At 39.0% G+C, this 27034-nt stretch overlaps 1 protein-coding gene across 1 annotated transcript in view; it reads right to left on the bottom strand.

Annotated features, from left to right (window-relative positions):
* The window catches only part of LOC136876438 (probable ATP-dependent RNA helicase DDX60), a 152053-nt gene extending 128249 nt beyond the window's left edge, over window positions 1-23804 (bottom strand). The window contains exon 1 of the mRNA XM_067150413.2: window positions 23684-23804. The gene's annotated coding sequence lies outside the window, so the exon portion shown is untranslated. The remainder of the gene's footprint in view (window positions 1-23683) is intronic.
* Window positions 23805-27034: the final 3230 nt, after the last annotated feature.

Here is a 27034-nt window from a genome sequence, read left to right as displayed (position 1 = left end):
CTGAGAGGATGTGTCATGCTGACCACACGACCCCTCGTAATCTGCAGGCCTTCGAGCTGAGCAGCGGTCGCTGGGCAGGCCAAGGCCCTTTCAAGGAAATTAAGTGCAGTGGGGTTTGGTGTTTTTTTTTTTTTTTTTAGTAAATGACCTGAGTTGTTAATTGTATGAGGAAATCTATTTATATTTTAAATAATAATACTAAAATCTCACAAGCTTCCCAAATCATTTATTACATCATGAGCCAATCAGACAATATGTATTGCAGTCACTTAAGTGTGGCCAGTACCCAGTATTCGGGAGATGAGATAGTGGGTTCGAACCCCACCGTCGGCAGCCCTGAAGATGGTTTACCGTGGTTTCTCATTTTCACACCGAGCTGTACCTTAATTAAGGCCGCTTCCTTCCCACTCCTAATTCTTTCCTTTCCCATCATCGCCATAATACCTACCTGTGTCGGTGCGATTTAAAACAACTTGTAATAATAATGTAGCAATATCCAAGAACAATTACAAGTTAATTTATAACATCCAAGTTAGAAAAGTGGTTAATGTAACATCAGACCATTACTTATCACAGGTTAAGATGAATTTCATACCCAGACGAAAAACGCATACCTGTGGCAATGGAGTGCCAAAAATTGACCAGAATAAATCATCCACAAAAAGAGGGAAGAATACAGGAAAAAGCTACAGGTGCCAAAAAATTGGAATGAAGTGACAAAAAATCTGCAGGAGCCAGCAGTTGAATTAGCATCTACGAAATGTCGAAGCAAGCATGCATGGTGGAATGCAGAATGTGAAAATGCAATCAAAGAAAGATTTGAGGCATGGAAATCATGAATTAAGATTGGGACAAATTTGGAAAAATCATGAGAAATAAGGAAACACACCAAACACTAAGAAGAGTCAGAAGGGAACACCTTAGGGCAGAAGTCACAGAAATGGATGAGAACTTCAAGAAAAACAATACCAGATTATTCCATAGGGCCTTTAAAAGTAGAATCAAAGGCTATATAGGACCAAGCCTGCATTTCGGGGAAACAGATGGAACTCTTGCCCTGAACAATAAAAATAACTGTGAGATCCTTGCAAAATACTTAGAAGACCTCCTTAACTGTGAATCGCCACAGGAAAAATTGGAGATTGAGAAGGACACAATCCAGAACCCAGATTCCGAACCATTAGATGAGGAAGAGGTACAGGGAGTAATTAACTCCCTAAAGAACAACAAAGCATCAGGTGAAGATGGAATAATAGCAGAACTGTGGAAGATAGCCAATGATGCCTTTATCACTGAAGCGACAGAACAGTTCCGGAATATTTGGAGAAATGAAAAAATACTAGAAGACTGGCTAGTGGCATTAATACACCCACTACATAAAAAGGGACCGAAAACAGACGTCAACAACTACCGAGGAATATCACTTTTATCTGTCACGTATAAGATTTTTTCTAAACTCCTATTGAACAGACTGACACCGCAAATTGACCACAAGTTGGGAGAGTATCAGGGTGGCTTCAGGAAAGGGCGTTCTTGCCAGAATAAAATCTAGAGTCTAAAAATTATAATCAAATATTACAATGCACAACCAAAGAACATCTTCATATCTTTCGTTGACTTTCAAAAAGCATACGATTCAATAGATAAGAGACACATTGATGGACATTTTGAGAGAATATGGCATCGATTAATAAACACTCAACATACTTAGGTTAACACTAACAAATACCATATCCAAAGTGAAATTCCGAGGAGAGATCAGCAAAACCTTCCAGATAAAAACAGGTCTGTGACAGGGTCACAGCTTATCACCAAGACTGTTCAATATGGTTCTAGATACGGTCATGAAAACACTGCAGAAACATAATGATTCAGGTGGTATAATAGGTAGTAAAAATAAACATGTCAAACCCAAGCGTTTGGCCTTTGCTGATGATTTGGCACTCTTCGCTGAGAGAGAACAGGAAGCAATAACACAGATAAATGAACTACAGGAGATAGCCGAGAAAACAGGTTTAAAAATCTTCACCAAAACAGAGAAGATTAGCACGGACAGGAATTATGTGAAAAGAACAATGAAGACGAAATATGGCAAAGTGAATGTCACAAAGTAGTTTAAATGCCTGGCAGAGATTATCAGTAGCAACAGGATGGACAAAGAGACTGTGGAAAATAGGAGACTTAAGTTGGAAAGGCTAAACACTGCCACTAAAGCCATTTACAACAAAAGAATCTTTCCATTAATGCCAAACTAAGACATTATGATGCTGTGGTAAAACCAGTCATTCTGTATGGGGTGGAAACAGCAACACTAACAAACCTGGAAAAACTACTAAAGATTGAAAGGAGAGTATTAAGGAGGATTACAGCCCAAAGGTGGTAGAGGGGAACAACAGATTACGATCAAATAAGGAGATACACAAAAGAACAGAAGACCTGGAAACAACAAAAAGGAAAAGACGGCTGTGATTCTATGGACATGATCAGAATGGATCCAGTAAAGTTAAAGAAGAAATTTTTAATAAAATATACTACTTGAAGAGCCAGGGGGGATATGCCAAGCAGATGAAGGAGGAACTCAAGAGGTTAGGAATTGCAGATGAAGAATGTCATGATAGAGACCAATTCAGGAAAAGACTTTCCAATATAAAAGTTCTTGTGGAAGAAAAGAAAGAGCGCAGAGGGGGAAGATGGACTGAAGAGAGAAGAGTGCAACATTCTGAAAGAATGAAGGCACTGTGGAGAAAGAGGAAGAAAGAAGGGATGATAAGAAGGAAATAATAATAATAATAATAATAATAATAATAATAATAATAATAATAATAATAATAATAACAATAACAAATTTTATAAGGAATTGTAGCAGCAATATGTGCAAAGATAAGTCACCCGTTCATATGGCAATGTTCTAAAAGACTAGTACACACTACTTATTACCTTTGTGTATGATAATCAGAAAAACAGTCTACACATAAACCTACATTGCACTTGGTACACTGGGTTCTAGGCCTATCAAGGCAATTTTCTGATGCACATCATTTTTTCCTTGCTTCTGGAATTGTAGAAGGCCTGTGACGTATTCCATCGTACCGAAGGTCCTGCACTGCATTATGTCAAAAACAATGAGATCTGTTGAACAAGGGAGCAGCATTGTAGTATGAGACAAGTCTACACAATTGCTCGTTGAAAATAAAGGTGAGAAATGCCTTCTCCAGGCACGTGTTTCATTGTGCATTCTGACATTAACGAGCCCGGTAAAAATTGCCCACCACCACTTTTTCCCTCGTATTCTGACTTGCACATCTGTCAAGTTACGACCCATACGATCAGTACCTCCCATACCCATAATGTACTGAGAAATCATGTATTGCTGAGACACTCGGATTTTTCCACCTCTAGCCTGTCCTTTTTCTTTCACATAACGAGATACCTGTTTTTCAGGGTGCACTCCATAACATGTAGATTCTACGGTTGTAACTGAATTATCTATCCAATGGCAAACCTGAATACCTTCCTTCAAGCTCTTTAGGTAATCATATGTACCCCATTTTTCTTTCTTCATGGTAGCGGAAGATTTTGGATTACAATCCTTAGGAATGCGATTTTCTCGAAGTGTGCCTGTAGCACCGTATCTCCGTGCACCAAGGTGTTAGCAATCCCATTCCAGTGAAGAGATTATCGAAGTATAATTTGAAGGGTCAATTTTTCAGATCCAGTTGAAGATTATCCAGCATTGTTACAAGGGGTGGCCGCGCACTTCCCAAATTCTGCTTCATACTGGGCATTCGCATTAGGATTTTTTCCTTGGTATACTTCAAAAACTACAAGATATCTATGATGAGTGTTTAGGCATCATCCCTTGAAGCCAAAATGAATAGGTTTTCCTCTTGTAAAGTGTTTACTGGAATGCCTCCCGAAATATGGCACCACACTCTCATCATATGACAAGTGCTCCTCAGCTCGAAAATTTTCCATGAAAAGATCACATAGAAGGTCAATCTGAGGTTTCAACTTCAACATTTTGTCATTGAAATTCAGGTTTGTGTTGTCAGCACGGTGAATGAAACGGCAAATTTCAAGAAACCTGTTTCACCACATAGCATTTGCCATCATAGAATTTTGCACATCACCTGCATGCTCCCAATATGATCTCTTCGAAGAAACATTATTGTATCCTGATAAAATTGCAAAGAAAACTTTCATTTCTTGCCAAGTAATATTTGGGAAGGACAGTTTAAAAAGCTGGCATATCTGTTGGATTCAGAAAATAAGTGATCAAAACTGTCATCTGCAAAAATTGACTAAAGCAGTTCAACGCACTATTTTTCTCAAAGTTTGGTGAAGTCGCTGTTGGGAAATATTCCTGAACATGTGCTGAGGTTTCGCTTTTCCCATTTTACAGGAATTTGAGATACCTTTCTTGGTCTTACTTGTACCAACTCAGCTTGATGCAGTTCGACAGGCACATCTTCAAAGTCTTGATAGTCAGTTGGAGTTTTATGGGTCAGTAATTCTGCGTTCACTTGAAGCTGGCTACCAGGTAAATTGTGAGTGAAGCCAACTTCATTTTCATCCCCACTGCCTTCATCCAACTTAATGAATACCTCTTCTACATCAGGAAGTTCATCACTTTCCAGCAAGTCGAGCATTTCTTGGAATTAAATTAAATTCTCCTAGAAAAAGTATGAACCCATAAATGTGAAGTACGTGGAAAAGCAGGATGAATAACTGCATAAAACATACATTTCAACAAGAAAAGTGCAATGCAGTGTCAGTTTTATGTGAAAATCTTACTATATGCAATTAAAAATGGTCAAATTAAATCAAATATACATTATTATGCATTGTTAGGTTGATAAAGAAGAATGAAATGAACGGAAAGGAACATCAGAACAATAACTATTATAGGCAAAGTTGTATCAGGCAAAAAGACAGCACTTCCACCCAGCATGCCAGGTAAGTGCCACCAAACTTCTACTTCAAAGGAAAGGACACCAATCATCACCAAGACATATCTTCGCTAATTCGCACCTTGGAGAAAAATATAGCACGACAGCGTCCGTATAAATAACTATATAAGTAAAACAGGAATTACTTACTTCATAAGTACAGGCATTACTGGCACTCATGAAAACAAGACTTCTCTTTCTGTAGCTATACAGTAACAATGAACATGATATACTAAAACGAACCACATAAGATATTAGGCAGGACTTCTCTGAACACAATACTACCATAGTAAACAATACAGTTAATGTGGTTTCAATAATAAGAGTCCAAGAAGACGGTGTAGTTTGCCGTGCCATATATGGCACGCTGGGCGGATCCAGGTTAAGGGGTCTGTATATTTTGGACATATGCATAATATGCAAGTTACAAAACTGGAACTATTTCAGGTTGTGCAAAAAATCAATAAGGTAGCATAAAATGGGAGTAATTCTGATCATCCATAACAACAGTCCCATAGCTGATCACTGTTTAGAGTTCTAGACAAACTGGTCTACAATAATGGTAAGTTGTAGCTCGCACTACCAACAATGGCCATTATCAGCAGATGTTTCTCATATGTGCTGCACTGATGAAGTAAAGACATCAGTGAAATAACTTCTGCTGCTTACAAGTACTTAGTTGAAGAATTGTTAGGTTATAATACTTTTACTTTCATATGAATATCTTAAATACCACTCTTCATTTTCATGTTCATAGTTAACATCATTTTTAAACTATCACTATCTAATTATAATATTGCAATTTTGAAGTGAATCTGATCATAATAATAATGGCGTATGGCCTCCGGAGAGGCCTGGTGCAGGTCTTTTTCTAGTAGATGGCCTATTAGGCGACCAGTATGTCTGTGAAGATGAAGATGAGGGTCCTACCTAGGATGATTTCTAATGCTGAATACGCCACACACACCCAGCCCCCGAGCCTGTGGAATTTTTCAATTAAGGTTAAAATCCCCGTCCCGGCCGGGAATCGAACCCGGGACCCTCTGAACCAAAGGCCAGTAAGCTGACCATTCAGCCGAGTCGGACAATCTGATCATGCAAGTTTATCAGAAGAATTCTGGGATGAACTCAAAAAATAAATATCCGAGCACATCATCATCATCATCATCATCATCATCATCATCATCATCATCGGTTTGCCCTTCCAGCGAGCCGGGTAGGGTGTTTGAAAACGAGCGTCTTCCAAAGTTGCCTAAAATAACCTTGTGCTATTCATTCGTTTAACATGCCCAAACCATTTAAGTCTAGATGACCTAAGTCTTTCCTCCATCGATTCATTTAGACCTAGGTTAGATCGGATCTCATCATTTTTCACATGATCAAGTCGGGTCTTTTGGAGGGCAGTTCTAAGAAATTTAATTTCACAGGCTTGAATCCTACTATAATCCTTTGATGTTAGTGTGCAGGTTTCCAGAGAATATGTAAGGATAGGAATGAAACATGACTTGTACAGGGTCATTTTTGTTCTTTGTGGGACTTTCTGATCCCATAGTAGGTGTCTAACGATGTTGTAAAAGTTAGAGCCTTTGGTTACTCTGTTTGTTATTTCTCTCTCAGCTCTGTTATTACTAGCGATTACGCTTCCTAAATAACTGAATTGGTGTACTACTTCAACTTGGTGGTCCTGTATTTTTATGTTGCATTCTGTATAATGTCTGCTGATTTTTAATGCTACTGTTTTTGATGGGTTCAATTTCATTCCATAGTCATCAAACTTCTTACACCATGCATTCAGATTATTTTGCACTCCCTCCTCTGTTTCATCCCATATTGCCACATCGTCTGCAAACACCAGAGCCTGAAGATCTTTATTACCTTTTCCTTTTAGTTCCTTTAAAATGGTATCCATAACTGCTATGAATAGAAGTGGTGACAAGGCACTTCCCTGTTGTACTCCTTTGGTTGTATTGAACCATTCAGAGTGACCATCTCCAATTCTGACACAGCTTTTACAATTACTGTATAGCATTTGGATCTTCCTAATAAGGTACTCCGGTACACCAAGTTTTCTAAGACTTTTCCAAATAGTTGATCTAGGAACATTATCATACGCCTTTTCAAGGTCCATAAACACAATAATTACCGTAGGTCTTTTCCTCTTTCCCAGTGTTTCTCTGCCAACATCCTCAAAGCAAATATCAGATCTGTTGTGCTTCTTCCAGTCCTAAAACCATGTTGTTCCTCTTCTAAGATAGGCTCTGGCTTCAATGATCTTCTCCATAATTTTAAGGCCATGTGATAGGAGGGTAATGCCTCTGTAATTTTCACTTTTCCTTCTACTCCCTTTCTTAAAGATAGGAACTATCACCCCTTTTGTCCAATCTTCAGGTATTTCATTATCCTTCCATATTGTTCTGAGAACTCTATACAGCCACTGTATTCCTGGTGGACCAGCAGCTTTAATCATGTCAGCTGTAATTTCATCAGCTCCTGCTGACTTACCACTTCTCATCCTGTAGAGAGCTTGATCTACTTCTGTCCATGTAATTGGGATATCTTCCTCTATTGTTTTCTGTCTTACATCCTCAACAGAGATCTCTTTAGGGCCATTTAGGAGCTTGTCAAAATACTGCCCCATTGTATCCGTGATATCTTTCATATTGCGAACTATATTCCCATCTGCTGTCTCCAGGGCTGTAATTACTTCTTTATCTGATCTTTTACTTTTAACTATTCCATATATCATTTTCATATTCCCTTTACTGTCTTCTTCCAGTTTAGTTGTAAATTCTTTCCAACTTTTCTCTTTTTCTTCCCGTACAATTCTCTTGACTTCCAACTTTCTGTATCTATATTCCTTTGCTATCTCTTCCAATTTATTGTTGTCTATTTGGCACTAACTAACACAAACTAACGAACAATATGTGCTTTTCCTGCCTCAGCTACATGTTTATTTTCCAGACAGAAAAAAAATTACTATCAACAACTTTCTTTCTTGAAAATGTAATTTCATATGTATAATCTGCAACGCTGTCAACAAAATAAAAATATCTACCGTAACTCTCTTTTTTGTGGAGACATTCCTACCTGAAGATTTACAATTAAAATTTGACCTGCCACCTACAGTTTGCTGGATGAGACTACTACAAGAAAAAGAGGAAAAATGTAAAGATATTTTATTTGGCTGGAATTCTATTCAACAGAGGCCATGATGAACTGATCTTGGACAGGCACAAATCAAGAACTCCGACATTTCGTAAACTGTCTCGAGGTGCATGGCTCTCGCTATTAAATCTGTATGATGAGATGAAAGGACACCACCAACCTCCCCCATGAACTATGTGGCCTTTTCTGTGGGGGATTCCACATTCTCAATACCTATTTAAAATTATGAATATTCCCCTTCAAGCTAAATAAAGTCATTACCCATATTACATTGAACAAACATAAATTATAAATCAAGTTGCTTGTCTAGATACAGATAGAGATGCCAACTCCCAGATCAACTTAAGAACGTTTGACTGCTCTAGGAGCAGTGACATAGCTCGGCATCAACCACAGCTATTATGATGTGTCATTTAGTTTCAAGTTTGGTCGTGATGTTTGGACTTCATCAGTGTTTTAAATTAAGACTGTAAATTGTGGCATATCAAAGTGCTTACTTTATTATTGGTTATATGTGTGCATATGTCTTCCAATTGTTGCGTGGCTGAAGATGACGCAATATATATGCGGTCTAAACTAATCCCACTTATATAAGACAATAAAAAAACTTATGGTATTGAATAGACATTCTCAAATAATGAAAATTAGTTAAACCAGTTATCCAACTTATCAAAGATTAAAACTGTAATAACGTAATTGCACATTTCATTAAGAATAATGAGCCTCTTTTCGAAAGAATTTTATGGTGGTGAAATCATATGCTTTTACTTCTGCACTGTTTTTCCTCCTTTGGTTTCATTTGCCTTAACCTTCTCTACAACACGGTTAGGTAATGTGGAGGTAGAAGTCATGGTATAGATATTTAATGCTATAAATACATTATGATAATGAGTTAATGATCCTTAATGTTGACAGTATATCATTTTACCACTTGGAACTTGTGTAAATTAGGAATTGTCATTAATTTTAAAATGGTTCATAGAGCACTACTGTTAAGAGTTAAGTTTATTGTACTATTTTTACACATTAAGACTCTAAAAAAATTTGATACATATTTATAAATACTGTAATTAACACATTTTTAAAATTGATTCACCTACTGGTAAATAGATTCCATTCTTATTTGCAAAATAACATAGTGATCTGATTCACCCCACCTTGTAAGGTGAAACTGATCAACAATTAAATTGAAATAATAAGTGAAAATATAAATTAATTTGTGGATCTAACATAATCGAATTTGAAGAGTAAAAATTCAAATTTACATTGCAATCTAACTCCAGTAAATGGATTTCTTTTTCCAATTTTTGATTGAATTTGCCCCATTTAACAGTATCAGTATGATGGAAGTACTGCAATTATATTCATAATAATCTAAACAAAGAACTAGAATAAAATTCAAAGAAATTAAATTATAGTCTAACTAGATACAAAAAAATTAAGTTACATGTTTTTATTTAGTAACTAACTATTTCCTCCTCTGCGAACCATGTGACCTTGCTGCGGTGGGGAGGCTTGCGTGTCCCAATGATGCAGATAGCCGAGCCGCAGGTGCAACCATATCGGATGGGTATCTGTTGAGAGACCAGACTAACGAATGGTTCATAGAAAGGGGGGTAGCAGCCTTTTGGTAGTTGCAAGGGCGGCAGTCTAGATGATTGACTGATACGGCCTTGTAATAATACTCAACATGGCTTAGCTGTGTTGATACTGCTACACGGCTGAAAGCAACGGGAAACTACAGCCGTAACTAACTCCCGAGGACATGCAGCTCTCTCTGTATGAATGATGTGCTGACGATGGCTTCCTCCCGGGCAAAATATTCCGGAGGTAAACTAGTCCCCCATTCGGATCTCCGGGTGGGGACTACACGAGAGAGGGCGATCATCAGGAAGATGGATACTGACATTCTGCGAGTCGGAGCGTGGAATGTTAGAAGTTTAAATCATTGTGGTAAGTTACAGAATCTGAAAAGGGAGATGGATAGGCTAAAGTTAGATGTAGTTGGTATACGTGAAGTACGTTGGCAGGAAGAACAAGATTTTTCGTCAGGCGACTACCGAATTATCAACACAAAATCAAACAGGGGAAATGCAGGAGTTGGTTTAATAATGAATAAGAAAATAGGGCAGCGGGTAAGCTACTACGACCAGCATAGTGAAAGGATTATTGTCGTCAAGATAGACACCAAACCAATGCTCACCACAATAGTGCAGGTCTATATGCCTACTAGTTCAGCGGATGATGAAGAAATCGAAAGAATATATGAGGAGATAGAAGATTTAATACAATATGTAAAAGGTGACCAGAATCTAATTGTGATGGGAGACTGGAATGCAGTGGTAGGCAAAGGAAGAGAAGGCAGTACAGTAGGAGAATTTGGATTGGGACAAAGGAACGAAAGAGGAAGTCGGCTGGTTGAATTCTGCACTGATCATAATTTAGTCCTTGCCAATACTTGGTTCAAACACCACAAACGATGGCTGTATACGTGGACAAGACCTGGAGACACTGGAAGGTATCAAATAGACTTCATTATGATTAGGCAGAGATTCAGAAACCAGGTGTTGGATTGCAAAACTTTTCCAGGAGCAGACGTGGACTCTGACCACAACTTGTTGGTCATGAAATCCCATCTGAAATTGAAGAAACTGAAGAAAGGAAAGAATGCAAAAAGATGGGATCTAGACAAGTTGAAAGAAAAGAGTGTGAGGGATTGTTTCAAGGAACATGTTGCACCAGGACTAAATGAAAAGGCTGAAGGAAACACTATAGAGGAAGAGTGGAGAGTCATGAAAAATGAAGTCAGTAGGGCTGCTGAAGAAATGTTAGGAAGGAAGTAAAGATCAACTAAGAATCAGTGGATAACTCAGGAGATACTAGACCTGATTGATGAACGACGAAAATACAAGAATGATAGAAATGAAGAGGGCAGAAAAGAATACAGCCAATTAAAGAATGAAGTGGATAGAAAGTGCAAGGTAGCTAAGGAAGAATGGCTGAAGGAGAAGTGCAAGGATGTCGAAGGCTGTATGGTCCTGGAAAAGGTAGATGCTGCATACAGGAATATCAAGGAAACCTTTGAAGAAAGGAAATCTAGGTGAATGAATATTAAGAGCTCAGATGGAAAGCCACTTCTAGGGAAAGAAGACAAAGCAGAAAGATGGCAGGAGCATATCCAACAGTTGTATCAAGGTAAAGATGTAGATAATTTGGTTCTGGAACGTGGAGAGGCTGTTAATGCTGATGAAATGGGAGACCCAATTTTGAGGTCAGAGTTTGACAGAGCTGTGAGTGACCTCAATAGGAACAAGGCACCTGGAATTGATGACATTCCCTCTGAATTACTCACTGCCTTAGGAGAAACCAGCATGGCAAGGTTATTTCATTTAGTGTGCAAGATGTATGAGACAGGAGAAGTCCCATCCGATTTTCGGAAGAATGTTCGTTATACCTATTCCCAAGAAAGCCGGTGCTGACAGGTGTGAAAACTACCGCACCATTAGTTTAGTATCTCATGCCTGCAAAATTTTAACACGTATTATTTACAGAAGAATGGAAAAACAAGTTGAAGCTGAGTTGGGAGATCAATTTGGCTTCAGAAGAAATGTAGGAACACGTGAAGCAATCCCGACTTAGAGGATCGAATCAAGAAGGACAAGCACACGTACATGGCATTCGTAGATCTAGAAAAGGCATTCGATAATGTTGATTGGACCAAGCTATTTATGATTCTGAAGATGATAGGGATCAGATACCGAGAACGAAGAATTATCTACAATCTGTATAACAATCAGTCTGCAGTGATAAGAATCGAGGGCTTTGAAAAAGAAGCAGCAATCCAGAAAGGAGTGAGGCAAGGCTGCAGTTTGTCTCCTCTTTCTTTCTTAAGAAGAGAAATTTTCTCACTTCAAACATTGATATCGGAATTAGAAAGATGTTTTTGAAGACTTTCGTGTGGAGCGTGGCATTGTATGGAAGTGAAACATGGACGATAACTAGCTTCATCTGGAGGGTAAGCAGATTAAGAAAGAAAACTAGCTATTGTACCCGTGCATTGATATGGAATTCTACATTGTATACGTAATTCTAAGCAACATACTATACATGTTGTGGGTAACATTTCATTATTGCACTGCATTTAGCGTCATTAGAGAAACACCGAGGGAAATTTTCTACACTTTGTTTCTCATGTAATGTACAGGTTAGGAGTTTTCATTATAATGGCAAGCTCTATTTCCTAATGCCAGTCACATTTGAGTTGCATAGTTATAAATATAAAGGTAGACCCTCTTGCTATCTGCCATTCAAATTATTTTGCAAAAGGTTTCAGTTGAAGTCACGATCGAGTTGGAGAATTTTCATTACAATAGCAGATACCCCTTGCCTCAATCGATTTGGGGAGTGCTCATTACAAAGGCAAGCCCACTTTTCTACTTCCAGTCACATTTGAGGTAGGGAATTTTCATAATAAAGCAGGCCCCTATTTCCTACTGCCAGTCACAACAGAGAGGGGATTTTTCATTATAATGACAGGATCTACTGCCAATCACAATTGAATTGGGGTGCTTTAATTATGATGGCAGACCCCCTAGCCTACTGCCAGTCACAATCAATTTGGGGAGTGTTCATTATAAAGCAAGCCCCCTTTCCTATTTCAAGTCACATTTGAGTTGGAGAATTTTTATAATAATGGCAGGCCCCAATTTCCTGTTTTCTACTACCAGTCATGATACAGTATAGGAATATAGGCCTAGAGCCAGTCACAATTGAATTTTTATTTGTCCCCTATGGCTGCAGAATCACAAGGTTGTCAGTAGAGCATACACGTGAACAGGCTACATATAACTAGCCACGGGAAAAACAAATCTTTCCTTAAATCCATAACAGCAACTTTTAAAGACTGCCCCCGAGCTTTGTTTATTGTCATTGCAAATCATAGTTTAACAGGAAATTGCAGTAGTAGGAAGTGGTAGTCAGAGGGACTCAAAAGACCGGGCGAGTTGGCCCCGCGCTTAGGGACGCGCAGCTGCGAGCTTGCATTAAACATTTAATATTTGAACGTGAGTGCAGTTCAACAATCGACAGTTTGCCAGTGGTTTCCCAATTATTTTGTAATTCAGGCATTACATTTCTTTGCTTCATGGGACTATATTAAAAACATTCTGAGTGCCATGGACTCTGAAGTTTCAGCCTCAACTAAAGCGGCAAAAACAGCAGTTTGTGACATAAGTGTGAGGAATGACTTAAGTTACATTCGGCATAATTTTTCATGCATGATAAAATAACTCAAAAGACTACAAAACATGCATCTGTCATTTTCTGAAATTTTTAAAAATGTTAATAATACTGTGGAACAACTGAATCATTTAGAGGTAAAACTGCAGGTTCAGCAAAAGTGAAGATGAGCGCTGTACTTTCAAAGAACTCTGGATATGAAGAAATGGGAAAGGTTGGTGCAATGCTGTGCAGAAATTTAAGTGTGAAGTTAACATTGTACTTAACCCCCAGACATTGTGAAGTTTAAACATACCCCCATTACCTCTTCTATTGAGTGCAGTTTTAGTCAATACACTATAAATCTGTCCTCAGAGAATACAGAATATTCACTTTCCAGCACTTAAATGAACATTTTGCAATTAATTGTTTTGATGACGGGAAATAAAAGATTGCGTGTTCTTCGGAGTTCATAATAAAATGAGAAGTACAACAGTATGCTTCATGTATGCCTACTTTTGTTTAACTTTGTTGAACTTTAATACTGAATGGAATTAATAGTTTTTTGTAATTTTAACCCTGGAACGCCACACTCACAAAACAGTATGCCACAGTGGGGTCTGCTTGACCCAATCATATAGTAGTCATTCATATTGTATACTTTGAATTTTACCACCTGTTCCTATTCCAGCTAAGTAAACTCGTTTCCTCATCCCGAGGTGGTGCAGCTCTCTTCAGGCACACCCCTATTGGAGGTGAGCTGCATGTACCATTTCAACCACATACCAACCCTCCTGCCATTCTTAAATTTCTGGCAGTACCGGGAATCGAACCCGGGCCCCTGAGGATGGCAGCTAATAACACTAACCGTTATGCTATGGAGGTGGACCCTAATCCAGCTGTCTAGTGTATTGTTAGAGGAGACCAGTAAATGACTATTTTTTAATTAAGTACAATATAATTACAATCAAAGCAGTTACGGCCTGAAAATTGCAGAGATACATAAATACACATTTTTTGCTGGCACAATGGATAATTTTCGTCAATATTTGGAGCATTTTTGCAGTTACTTTCGCATTCGCTTATGAATAGAATATCCAGGTGGTAGTTGTCGAATTCACATAGTACTTGTGCCAACTAACAAACTTTGAGCCAGGGTTCGATTGTTCCATGTTCCAATTTGTGTGATGGTTTTGGTGCACGTCAGACTCTGCAGAGCACGTTGGTCGAGCACTTTTGAAGGTGGAACTAAATCAATAAGCCGGTTACTTTGATATCAACTAAATCTTTGGCTTCTTTCTGTTTCCAATGTGGCAAAAGTTTTTACAGGGTAGAGATAAAAAATAAAAAATGAAAATGGCATATGGCTTTTAGTGCCGGGAGTGTCCGAGGATATGTTCAGCTCGCCAGGTGCAGGTCATTTTTGATTTGACTCCCGTAGGTGAACTGCGTCGTGATGAGGATGAAATTATGATGAAGATGACACATACACCCAGCCCCTGTGCCAGCGAAATTAACCAATGATGGATAAAATTCCTGACCCTGCCAGGAATCGAACCCGAGACCCCTGTGACCAAAGGCCAGCATGCTAACCATTTAGCCATGGAGCCGGACAGGGTAGAGGTGCTAATTCTGTACTCAATTCTCCTCCTTTAATCGTACCTGAGAACAAGAAATCCAAGAAGTAATATAATATTTAGACACGTCACTCAAAAGCAGCTAAAACTTATATTATGTTAAAAAATAAATAACTGAGTCAGATAATAGTAAAGCTGGTTACTGAGCATTTGGAAAATACACTTGTCTACATTTACTAGGATAGATCAATCAAAAACATATCATTTTCACATGGTTCCACAAATTACTTGCTTGCTAGAGGCTACACATCTGCCAATCATGTTATGCAATCATACGAGACACATTGCAGTAGGTTGATGTCAGCAATGGATTCCAATTACTAATAAATATTTAACCCTACATGGCAACCATATATGCAGTGGGTAAGTAAACAACTAATGCATATAGTAATAGCAATAGATTTCAGCTTTAAAAACCTAAGAAAAAAAATAATTCAATACAAAACACACACAAAACACTGAAAAAATGTCCCACAAATTACAGAAAACCAAAAATTATGAATAACTAACTTCAAAGACAAGGTTGGGATCTTAATATTAGAGTTAAAAGATTTCCTTTCTACTGGAATTGCCATCTTCTATGCCTTCAATTGTCTAAATTGCAATATTTATAAAAAAAAAAAAAATAAAAAAAATAAAATGGAACATTTGGCATATGGTTTACTTGCTGTTAATATAAAGAAGTACCTTCACTGTGGTAATCACATTAACGAGATTGTAAATAAAGGTTACAGATATTATAGTTATGAGGGTGTTTAGAGGCTATAGCAAGGATGAAAAGGAGAGGATATAAGTGTTTGATAAGACCCCAGTTACAGTACGGTTCCAGTGTATGGGACCCTCACCGGGGTTACATGATACGAGAACTGGAAAAGAGCCAAAGGAAAGCAGCATGATTTATTCAGGGTGATTTCTGATGAAACAGTAGTGTATATAAATATTGTATTGATAATTGCACTTCAATACGGAACAAAAATGAATTTTATACTTATAAAACAATAGTGTTACGAAAATGTTAAAACTACGGGCTGGGAAGACTTGGGAGTAAGGAGAACAGTATGTTCCAAGCTGTCAAGTGGAGATGATGTGGAAATATTTTAGTAGATAATAATTTTAATTTCGTGTGGCTATTACTAGCCGAGTGCAGCCCTTGTAAGGCAGACCCTCCGATGAGGGTGGGCGGCATCTGCCATGGGTAGGTAACTGCGTGTTATTGTGGTGGAGGATAAGTGTTATGTGTGGTGTGTGAATTGCAGGGATGTTGGGGACAGCACAGACACCCAGCCCCCGGGCCATTGGAATTAACCAATGATGGTTAAAATCCCCGACCCGGCCGGGAATCGAACCCGGGACCCTCTGAACCGAAGGCCAGTACGCTGACCATTCAGCCAACGAGTCGGACAGTAGATGAATAAGCTTGAGTGGAGAAAACTACGGGCTGGGAAGACTTGGGAGTAAAGAGAACAGTATGTTCCAAGCTGTCAAGTGGAGAGATGATGTGGAAATATTTTAGTAAATGAATAAGCTTGAGTGGAGAAAACTACGGGCTGGGAAGATTTGGGAGTAAAGAAAACAGTATGTTCCAAGCTGTCAAGTGGAGAGATGATGTGGAAATATTTTAGTAGATGAATAAGCTTGAGTGGAGTTTTTGAAGATAAGAACGATCATAAGATAAAGTTGGAATTCAAGAGGACAAACTTGTGCAAATATTCATTTATGCTACCCTACCCAGAGAGAATCTGTAAAAGGGAATGGATGAAGAAGAAGAAGAAGAAAAGAGATGAGGAATTAAGGATTGGATAATTTAACAAAGAGAATGCTTGATAAGTTTCCAACTTCTTTGAAATTGTTTAAAGAAAAGACTAGGTAAGCATGATAGGGAATGTGCCACCAGTATAACAATCACAAATATAGATTGGTGGTGACTGATGATGAAAAACACGATTCTACACTGCATGGTGGGACGATTTCGGCACATAATATATATTTCACTGTAACTATAGTTACGCAAGATAAAGTGAACATTTATGGCTGATTGGACGGAGGATTTTGACATCTGTGTATGTAAACAAGCATTTTTTTTTTATATTTCATAAGGCTGGTAGCACAAGCAGAAGCAAATATTTGAAAGTCCTCCAGAGCGAGAGGGAGTTCATTATTCACGCTAAAAATTACATGGAATAATAGCATGTATTTGTATTCTTGTGCAAATAAGAAAAATCATACTGTTACTAGTAAGTCTTCTGCTCATACTCAAATACACTAAAAAGCATTTTGATATTTGGTATAGATTTATTTCAGAAAAATATGTGACTAATTCGTCCCATTATGCAGTCTGATCATATGATGGTATGATAACCTCAAACATGGAATGACATATGCTGCTTACCTACTTTATTGCATTCTGTGTGTGTAAATGTCAACAAATATATTAATTCCATTTTGAATAATATTTTAGGTGATAAACATGATAGAATATGTCATTCTTGAGAGAGGAGATATTGCAGGCACGTGCATTGTCGGATGAAATTCCGGGAAGTTTTAGCCCTTTCACTCTGTCAAGTAGGGTTTTCAATCACCCCAAAGTGAGAACGGCCAAGTTTTGAAGTAGAAAGAGACCTCGTAAAGAAGAGGAAGAAGTCCTCAGCAGCAGTTTACCCTCCACAACCAGTCCGTCAAGATCATTTGGAATACTGGCCAATTCACAAAGACACTCGGCAACGGTGCAAATTTCCCTCATGCAGGAGGAAAACCCTTTTATTTTGTGAAAAGTGTGGTGTAGCATTGTGCACTACAAACAAAAAGAACTGTTTCAAGGACTTTCACCTCAAGTGAGCAACCTGAAAATGGGAAGTGAACCTTCAAAACAAATATGTCGACAGTGCATGATGGGACTAATTAGGCACATGTTAGTTTTCATGCAGTAAATCTCTCAAAATCATTTTAAGAATTTTTAAACTATTTTTCCCTTAATGTGGAATAGATTATACATGTCTAGAATTAAAATAAAGAGAAAATAAAAAAAGTCATGCAGTGTAGGGTTAATTGGACCATTAAGACCACTTAGGCTGTGGCCTACTAAGACGACTGATACAGATTCGTACCATTACCTGGCCAGAACGACAAAATCCTCAGCTGCATTGCTTGGCTTTTGCAACCAGGGTACTGGCTCTCGTATCAGACCTCTCCTCACTGGGTCTCACAAGGCCAAGTGATCCTTGTTCCAGCCCTAAATCCAAGTTTAAGAGGCAGGCATGCAATCCCTATACTAAAGGGCTGGAATGCAGCTAATACTCGATATTAAAAATTCTTACTGACACAACTGGCACCTAATTACTGCAAATCGAATTACATCATTGGATTTTTAATTTTTTATACCTGCTACAATCTTTCTAAACTGGGGTAACTCTCTAACTTTTGCAGTTTGAAACAATAATTCACTGGCTTGTCAAATATGCCAATATTAAAATTTATTTACAGTGGCATCCGGGAGATAGTGGGTTCGAACCCCACTGTCGGCAGCCCTGAAGATGGTTTTCCGAGGTTTCCCATTTTCACACCAGACAAATGCTGGGGCTGTACCTTAATTAAGACCATGGCCACTTCCTTCCCATTCCTAGGCCTTTCCTGTCCCATCATCGCTGTAAGACCTATCTATGTCGGTGCAACGAAAAGCAAATAGCAAAAACAAAAAGCTAAAAATTTACGGTGGCACTTCCGTACCTAGTGGGCAGGCTTGGGTAGGAGAAAAGTCATATAAAAATGATGTGCTATGATACCTTAAGTAGTAGAAATGAAAGGTCCTTCCTCTATGCTTACTAGGGATCCAATATCCCACCCCTAGATATATTCTTACTAATATAGAAGAATTAAAACCGAACTGTGTAAATAAGCTGAATGCAACCTTTTGTTGTGTTCCCATTAGCCAGCCAAAGTTTGTGCTGTGTTCCTATTCACCAGCCATGTTATGTATTGTCTCTGATAGAGCTTGCATTGTGTGCAAGTACAGGGCTGCCATTCGGTAGAAGTAAGAGAACCACCAATTTGAAAGCTGCCCAATGGTTTTGTCACTAGCCGGACCTAACCAACGCAGACCAATGATTTTGTCACCCCCTGCAGCCCAATGGCCTTGTCACTAACAATGCAGATGTTGGCAAGCCTGCTGAGTGTTATGTGACATCAGCCGGGCCGCACCATGTTGGATCTCTAACCATACATTCGCCAACTGGGTATGAAAGTTTTAACCATACATTCGCCAACTGGGTATGAAAGTTTTACCTTATTTAGCTTATGTAGGCCTACATGTTATGCTCCGTGCTTACTTTTGATTAAAGAAATCGGTGAAAAACTATGAATAACTTAAAAAGCAAACACAATACTGTATATAAAAACACATGTAATGGGAAGAGGAACTTCTGTAGCCCTAATACCAGTTTTCAAAGGACACAGGACATCCCTTCAAAATATGACAGTCGTACATGTGCAGGGACCTGCTCCTTTGAATTCAACAAATTGTCACACGTTTTATAAAATTCTGAAATAATAAGTTCTGTTTGAATCGATCGATTTCTACAGGGTGGGCACAAAGTTCTGTTACTCTGTGTTATTTTGTGTCATGAGAGTAATGAGGTACATGCAGACCCTTTAGACACTTTAGGCCAACACAGTCAGTGTAAACTGGTTATTTAGTTTGAAACTACAACCAGAATTACATCAACTGTGTATTTGAGGTACCATATAAGAGATATTTACGGGAGGAATGGGACTTCGTGCCTGCCCTGTGCAGGGTTGTTTCCAAACAACTGGGCCAAGGATGTAACCGAAAACTAGCGTCAAGATAATGAGGCAAGGCTTAGAACTCAAGAGAATTAGTGTAGGTGAAGTGTTACCTGATCCTGTAATGATTAAGACGGAGGTCCCACAGGGCAGTATTATTGGACCTTTATTGGACATATGAGACACACATACGGCTATTTGCTGATGATATAGAATAGTAAATAAGTTGCAGGATTGTGAGCGACTGCAAGGGGACCTAGACATTGTTGTGAGATGGACAGTGGACAATGGTATGAGGGTAAACGGGATGAAAAGTCAGGTTGTAAGTTTCATCAAGAGGAAAAGTCCTCTCAGTTTTAATAACTGTGTTGATGGAGTGATAGTACCTCATGGAAATATTCTAAGTACCTAGCAGGCCCCGATTTACAAATGGGCATTTGCCCAGGGCGCCAGTTTTTGAGGGGTGGCGGCCGGCGGATCGAGTAATTATGGCCTGCGTGAATTACATCTTAAATTCGTTACACTCAAATTACTTTCACTTTCCACAAATTATTTCAATTCTTTTATTAGCCTATATAAATCAATTTAAACTATTCTAACTTTAAAACCAGAATTTAATCTATACATTTAAATTTTATGAAGAAAAATTAATAACTGCAAACAATAAGAAAGGTATTATTTAACTCGTGCAAGTGCTGGGTGGGCAGTTGTAATTGGTAGCTTCGCAACCCTGTTAGTCTAGACAGCCCCGTCTGTCATTGGCTCGTGACGGTTCGTGTGCGTATTATTGTTTACATCCGCTCACCATCAACCTGATAACCTCACCTAGTCAACTCATTAAGTTAAGAGGTGCTGAATACATAAAAAAACAAAAACAAGACAAACGCGCTGCTAAAAAGCAGAGTGACGAACTTGAACTACTGACAGTGCCTAATTCATCTTCTATCGATGATCCTGCTACTTGGAATGTCAAGTTAAATTCATTAGTTGAGAATATTATTAAACATCGTCCAAAACAAGAACATAATAGTGGACTTTTCAAAATCTCTGCGAACTTACAATGATGGTAAAAGAACAGTGACTCAAAACACTTTTAAGAGTACTCTTCCGAATTGAGACGTTGTTTTAAGAGATTCATTATTGTATTCACAGTCAGCTGGGAAAGTATTATGTATGGAATTTTTTTTTTCAAAAACATTTTATGTAAATTAACTGATTAATGTTTATAGCTAAGAACAATGTATTTAAAATAAGTGTGCAAAGTTTCATGATTCTAACTCAAGTAGTGTTAGTTACATAGCGTTTCCTTTGATATTGTTGTAAAACTCATAATCTTGAAAACTTTAATTTAAAACAATTATTTTTTCATAGGGACAGAAAAACGAGCAGATGGGTGGGGGGGCATCTAAAGATTGCTTGCCCAGGGCACTAACTACTTGAAATCGGGGCCTGGTACCTAGGTGTTAATATAAGGAATGATCTTTGTTGGGGTGTAGTTATATTAGTGAGGTTGCTAAGAAAAGTTACAGATCTCTTCATATGGTTTTGAGGGTGCTCAAGGGTTGTAGTAAGGATATAAAGGAGAGGGTGTATAAGTCTCTGGTAAGACCCTAATTAGAGTATGGTTCCAGTGTATGGGACCCACACTGGAACTACTTGATATGAGAAGTGTGTGATTTCCGACAGAGTAGAGTTACAAAAATGTTACAAATTTTGGGCTGGGAAGACTTGAGAGTAAAGAGACGAGATGTTCGACTAAGTTGTATGCGATACCAATATACATGGTCCGTTATTGGACACCATAAAATTTTCCAGCTGATACAAAGCTAGAACAGGCCGATAATTTCAAGTATTTACCGGTACATTGCGCGTTTTCCCAGGATGGTAATATAGTAAGCGAGATTGAATCAAGGTGTGGTAAAGCTTATGTAGTGAGCTCGTAGTTGTGATCAACAGTATTCTGTAAGAAGGAAGTCGGCTCCCAGATTAAACTATCTTTACATCGGTCTGTTTTCAGACCAACTTTGCTTTATGGGAGCGAAAGCTGGGTGGACTTATGATATCTTATTCATAAGTTAGAAGTAACAGACATGAAAGTAGCAAGAATGATTGCTGGTATAAACAGGTGGGAACAATGGCAGGAGTGTACTCAGAATCAGGAGATATAGGCTACTTTAGGAATGAACTCGATGGATGAAGCTGTACGCATAAACCGGCTTCGGTGGTGGGATCATGTGAGGTGAATGGAGGAGGATAGGTTACCTAGGAGAATAATGTACCGTACTCTGTTATGGAGGGTAAGAGAAGTAGAGGGAGCGAGGGAGACCAAGACGACGACGGTTAGACTAAGTTTCTAACGATTTAAAGACAAGAGGTATAGTACTAAATGAGGCCACAGCACTAGTTGCAAATAGAGGATTGTGGCGACGGCGACGTTAAATACATTCACAGAGGCTTACCCACTGAACGCTGAAAGGCATAACAGTCTATAATGATAATGTATGTATGTATGTATGTATGTATGTATGTATGTATGTATGTATGTATGTATGTATTTATTCCCTATGGGAATCAAGATCTATATCATAAGTGGTATGTTCCGAGCTGTCAGTGAAGAGATGGCATGGAATGACATTAGCAGACCAATAAGCTTGAGCGGAGCTTTTTAAAGTCTCTTCTTAATTCTCAATCCTAAGATTGGTTGGCAGCAATTCGTCTTCTCCACTCTTCTCTGTAATCCGCTAATCTCTTCATTTCCACATATGAGCCTGTTCCTACGTCATCTCTGATCTGTCTTGCATATTGCAGTCTGGGTCTTCCTCTTCCTCTTTTACCTTGAATCTTTCCTTCTATGACATTAACTATAAATCCATTGTGCCTATAGAGATGGCCAATTAACTGGTCTCTTCTTTTTCTTATTGTTGCTAAAAAGGTTCTTTTTTCACTTATTCGTCGAAGAACTTCTTCATTGGTGAGTTTTTCTGTCCATGAGATCTTTTCCATGAGATCATATTATGAAGATAAAGTTGGATTTCAAGACGACAAATTTTTAAGAGACTGGAATAATTTATCAAGGGAAATGTTCGGTAAATTTCAAAGTTCTTTGAAAACGTTTCAGACTGATTGATTGATAGTTCAACTTCTGTACAGGCCCATTTCAGCAACCAAGTTCTCACGCTTGATCTGTTTGTAATGAAGAGTGTTAAGCACCGGTACGGTACACGAAAATAAATAATCGGCTGACATCGACAAATTAATATCAAATTATGGAGAAAAGATACAAGCACTGTTACCTGTAGGTCATAGGACAATTGTTAGTCCAGCCACCTTGTACTTATGCCCTACACGCCAGTACGAATACCTTGCTATAAGGTCAAAGCCACCAACACTATTTGGTATACCGAGCTCGATAGCTGCAGTCGCTTAAGTGCGGCCAGTATCCGGTAATCGGGAGATACGGTAGTGGGTTCGAGCCCCACTGTCGGCAGCCCTGAAGATGGTTTTCCGTGGTTTCCCATTTTCACATCAGGCAAATGCCGGGGCTGTACCTTAATTAAGGCCACGGCCACTTCCTTCCAATTCCTAGGCCTTTCCTATCCCTTCGTCGCCATACGACATATCTGTGTCGGTGCGACGTAAAGCAAATAGCAACTATTTGGTATGATACTAAGACATCGAGATATTCGTATGAAGCCTACAAAAGAAAATATGTCGACAAGGGTGTTCATTTCATGGCGTTTAACATATTATCTGTACGGCCCCTTTCAGAGATAAGAACCCATCCAGAGAATAGCACACAGAGCAAATGGTGATGTGATTACTGATTACCTACAGTGAATATATTCGCTTACAATAAGCTACGTACGTCGGCATGACCTCCAGGTTAAGCTAGCACATCATATTCATGCGCAAATGATACATAATATTCCTAAAACTTACTTCTTAAGGGCACCAACAGCAAAGAAGGATTCTACAAGACTCGTTAGTGGTTACAATCAAAGCTCCGACACTGGAATAAGTCGCACATGTTGCACGCCTCACATCAGAACTAATATTACAGCAGCGCTGCGGGGAAGAATGTGGTAAAGTACCTACTATAAATAAGTGTGATTGCAGTACTGCATGCTTACCAATATTTATCACCTTCAGGTTAGCGAAAATGCTCTCATCGTATATTGCACTTTATGTTGGCAGCTCTGAACTTAATCTCGCTAGAAATTCTGATTACAACGCACATTTTTAATTATCTTGTCATTTAATGCTCATGGTCACAATAACAACATTGGTGATCGCAAACTCAAGCTTTATTATCTTTATATGTATTAATAGAAGCACAGTTAGAAACTGTTATTTATAATCGACACATTTTATTCCAGGGGAAGTCCCCGTGACCAACATGGTAACACGCCAGTGGGCGTGGTTATGACTGTCCGGGAGGTGGGATAGCCTTAGCCTGTCCTCTCCTGTACGGCATGTTGTGTAACTACTAACTAGCAATGTTGCGTTGCTGTAAGAAGTATGAACTTGCAAGGTATGTTATCAAGGCTAGAGTGATCGTTCTGAAATACTAGTTGATAGCGAGGGCGATGAGTATTTAAATAAACACATAACTTACACGCGAAGCTATACTTCTTTCGCAAAGGTTTCAAAATTATAGTGATTAAGGTGATATCAGTGGCGTAATTATAGTCTTAGGAGCCCCGACTTCGATTTCTATAAATGGTCCCTTTTACTTGATTTATATTGAGCATATAATTTATTTTACCGTCCTCACGGTGTAGGGGTAGTGTGCCTGCCTCTTACGCGGAGGCCCCGAGTTCGATTCTCGACCAGGTCAGGGATTTTTACCTGGATCTGAGGGCTGGTTCGAGGTCCACTCAGCCTACGTGATCTCAATTGAGCTATCTGACGGTGAGATGGTGGGCACGGTCTAGAAAGTCAAGAATAATGGCCGAGAGGATTAGTCGTGCTGACCACACGACACCTCGTAATCTGCAGGCCTTCGGGTTGAGCAGCGGTCGCTTGGTAGGTCAAGGCCTTTCCGGGATGCTGCGCCATGGGGTTAGGTTTGGTATATAATTTATTTTATCATCTGAATCTATCTGAATTTACTAACCTATGATCAATCAGAGCCCTTGCTGGCGAGATGTAGTGTTTACAGTGCGCTATGTCTTCTGGTATGGGCTAGAGCAATTTGTTACTTTCATTGACCTGTCTCAGTCTCATCCTTGGCTTTGACAATATGAAAGTGACCGAGGTATGAGCGATGCTAGTAATACCATTCCTTATGCAGCCAGTCCCTGTTATGATTGGTGTGAAAATATCGCCCATAGGGTCGGTTGGTGCATGCATTTCAGTGGGCGTGGCGGACTGATCTGTAATAGCAACTTCTGGCTCGGTGAGGAAAGCAATGGGAAACGACCTCACTCCTCATTTCCCTAGTATGCCTCTTCAGTGACGCCTAGGCTGTCTATGATAGCCTTTGGTGGAACTGTGGAGGATCAGATCAGCCTTCGGGCTGAATACCCAACATACACATCAGCGCCTGTTGCCATTTCTTGATGGATGCAGTATTTTTGTATTCGTCTCTTGGCACAGGCCAGAGCAAAGTGTAGCTTCCACCGAAGTCCCAGTCTCATCCATGGCTGTGACAATATGGAAGCTGCTGGGGTGTGGTGCTACGGGCTGGTTTACACGAGTAGAGTAGCGAGGCGAGTAGAGTGGATAGTAGAGCTACTAGCATCGTGTAAACGACCGGGATAGTAGCAAGTAGAGTAGAGTAGTTAGTAGGCAGTAGAGTAGAGTGGGTTTCCGCTGCGGTAAAGTAACTCTACCACTATCCTTCCCCCTCCACCGGAACCGAGCTCCGAGAGCTGGCGGAGAAGTCCGAGGACGCTCGATTTTTCAGCTGCCGCGTCATTCGATTGCTGTATTTACATGTGTGTGCAGACGGTGGTATTTAGAGACAATACACGACACTGAGCGAGATATCGAGGGACAGCTATTGGAGCTCACTCTAGCGGATAGACCTGAACGGTACTGATTCTGTCATAAGAGCACGTGTATTTTTGTGTGAAGTTTTTGGTGTTATTTATGCGTTTTCAGTGAGTTGACATAATTAAATAGTAGCGTGTGTCATTCCTTGATATCTCCTCTCAACATGAGGGGAAAGGTATGTACTGTGTTTGGCTGCAGTAATTACGAAGTAGAGAAAAATGCGCGCTCGTTCTTCAGGTTCCCTCGTGACAAGAACATGTAAGTAATATTGTGTTTGCATATATATTCTTCCAGTGACAGAGATTTTTATAGTACTTCATAATCTTCTGACCTGCTCGACCCATGTTTTAACGGGCTTAAAATATAATAGGCTACGCATATTTTATTGTATAGTTCAGCAGTTAACCTTCAATACCGATGTGTTGTTGTAGGTGTGATCTGTGGGTTTTGAAATGTCACAGAAGCGATTTGGATAAAGTGTACAAGAAAGAAGGGACGGTTCGCTTGTATAAGAATTATACGATCTGTTCAGATCATTTCCAAGCCAGCGACTTTAAAAATCCTCGACTATATAGCCAAAGGTATGTTACATTTTTACTCTAATTGTACGTAAATATTCCTCAAAGCATCACTATCGACATTTTCAAACTTTTCTTTCTTTTATCCCTCTTCTCAGATTAAAGCCGGGATTTTATAGATTTTCTTTCTGTTAGTAGGCTTCATGTTAAGAGGAAAATTGTCCAGCTATTAAATGTTAATTCATTGCATCATATGTGTAAGGAATGTGCCGATATTTTTATTGACAAATGTCTTAATGTGATGATACATTGTTTTTAAATGAGGAAAAAAGACAAATCCAACCGTAAGATTTCAGGCAGGTATGCTAAAGCTAAAAAAGTAATGTATAAATGAAAGATCAAGCCATTTCACAGCAGTCCATTTCACTTCTTGTTTATATGTCTAATTTCAGTCTTTGAATAATAACCTTTTAAATAATTCTTCATTCATTTATCCAGAATTGCTTTAGCGACTTCGAAGTTAATATCTCAATACCACTGTCTTTCTAGACGTAATTTATTTATCCATTTCCGTATATACATTTCCATTGATATTTGAATTTAGCGCGATTTGTTCAGGTCAAGTCACTAGGAGCGCCACCGTCGAATTGTCTCCCATTTTAGCAAGGCGAAATCCGTAAGTGTCGTGTATTGTCTCTACTGTATTTGGTATTACGTTGAGCGTTTATTTGGCGGTAAAATGAAGTGGACGGAAGAAGAAACTTGCAAATTTGTG

Source organism: Anabrus simplex, chromosome 6 (genome assembly GCF_040414725.1).
Source record: "Anabrus simplex isolate iqAnaSimp1 chromosome 6, ASM4041472v1, whole genome shotgun sequence".
Lineage (NCBI taxonomy): Eukaryota > Metazoa > Arthropoda > Insecta > Orthoptera > Tettigoniidae > Anabrus > Anabrus simplex.
Note: the sequence above shows the minus strand (reverse complement) of the source record. Positions and strands in the feature narration are given on the sequence as shown.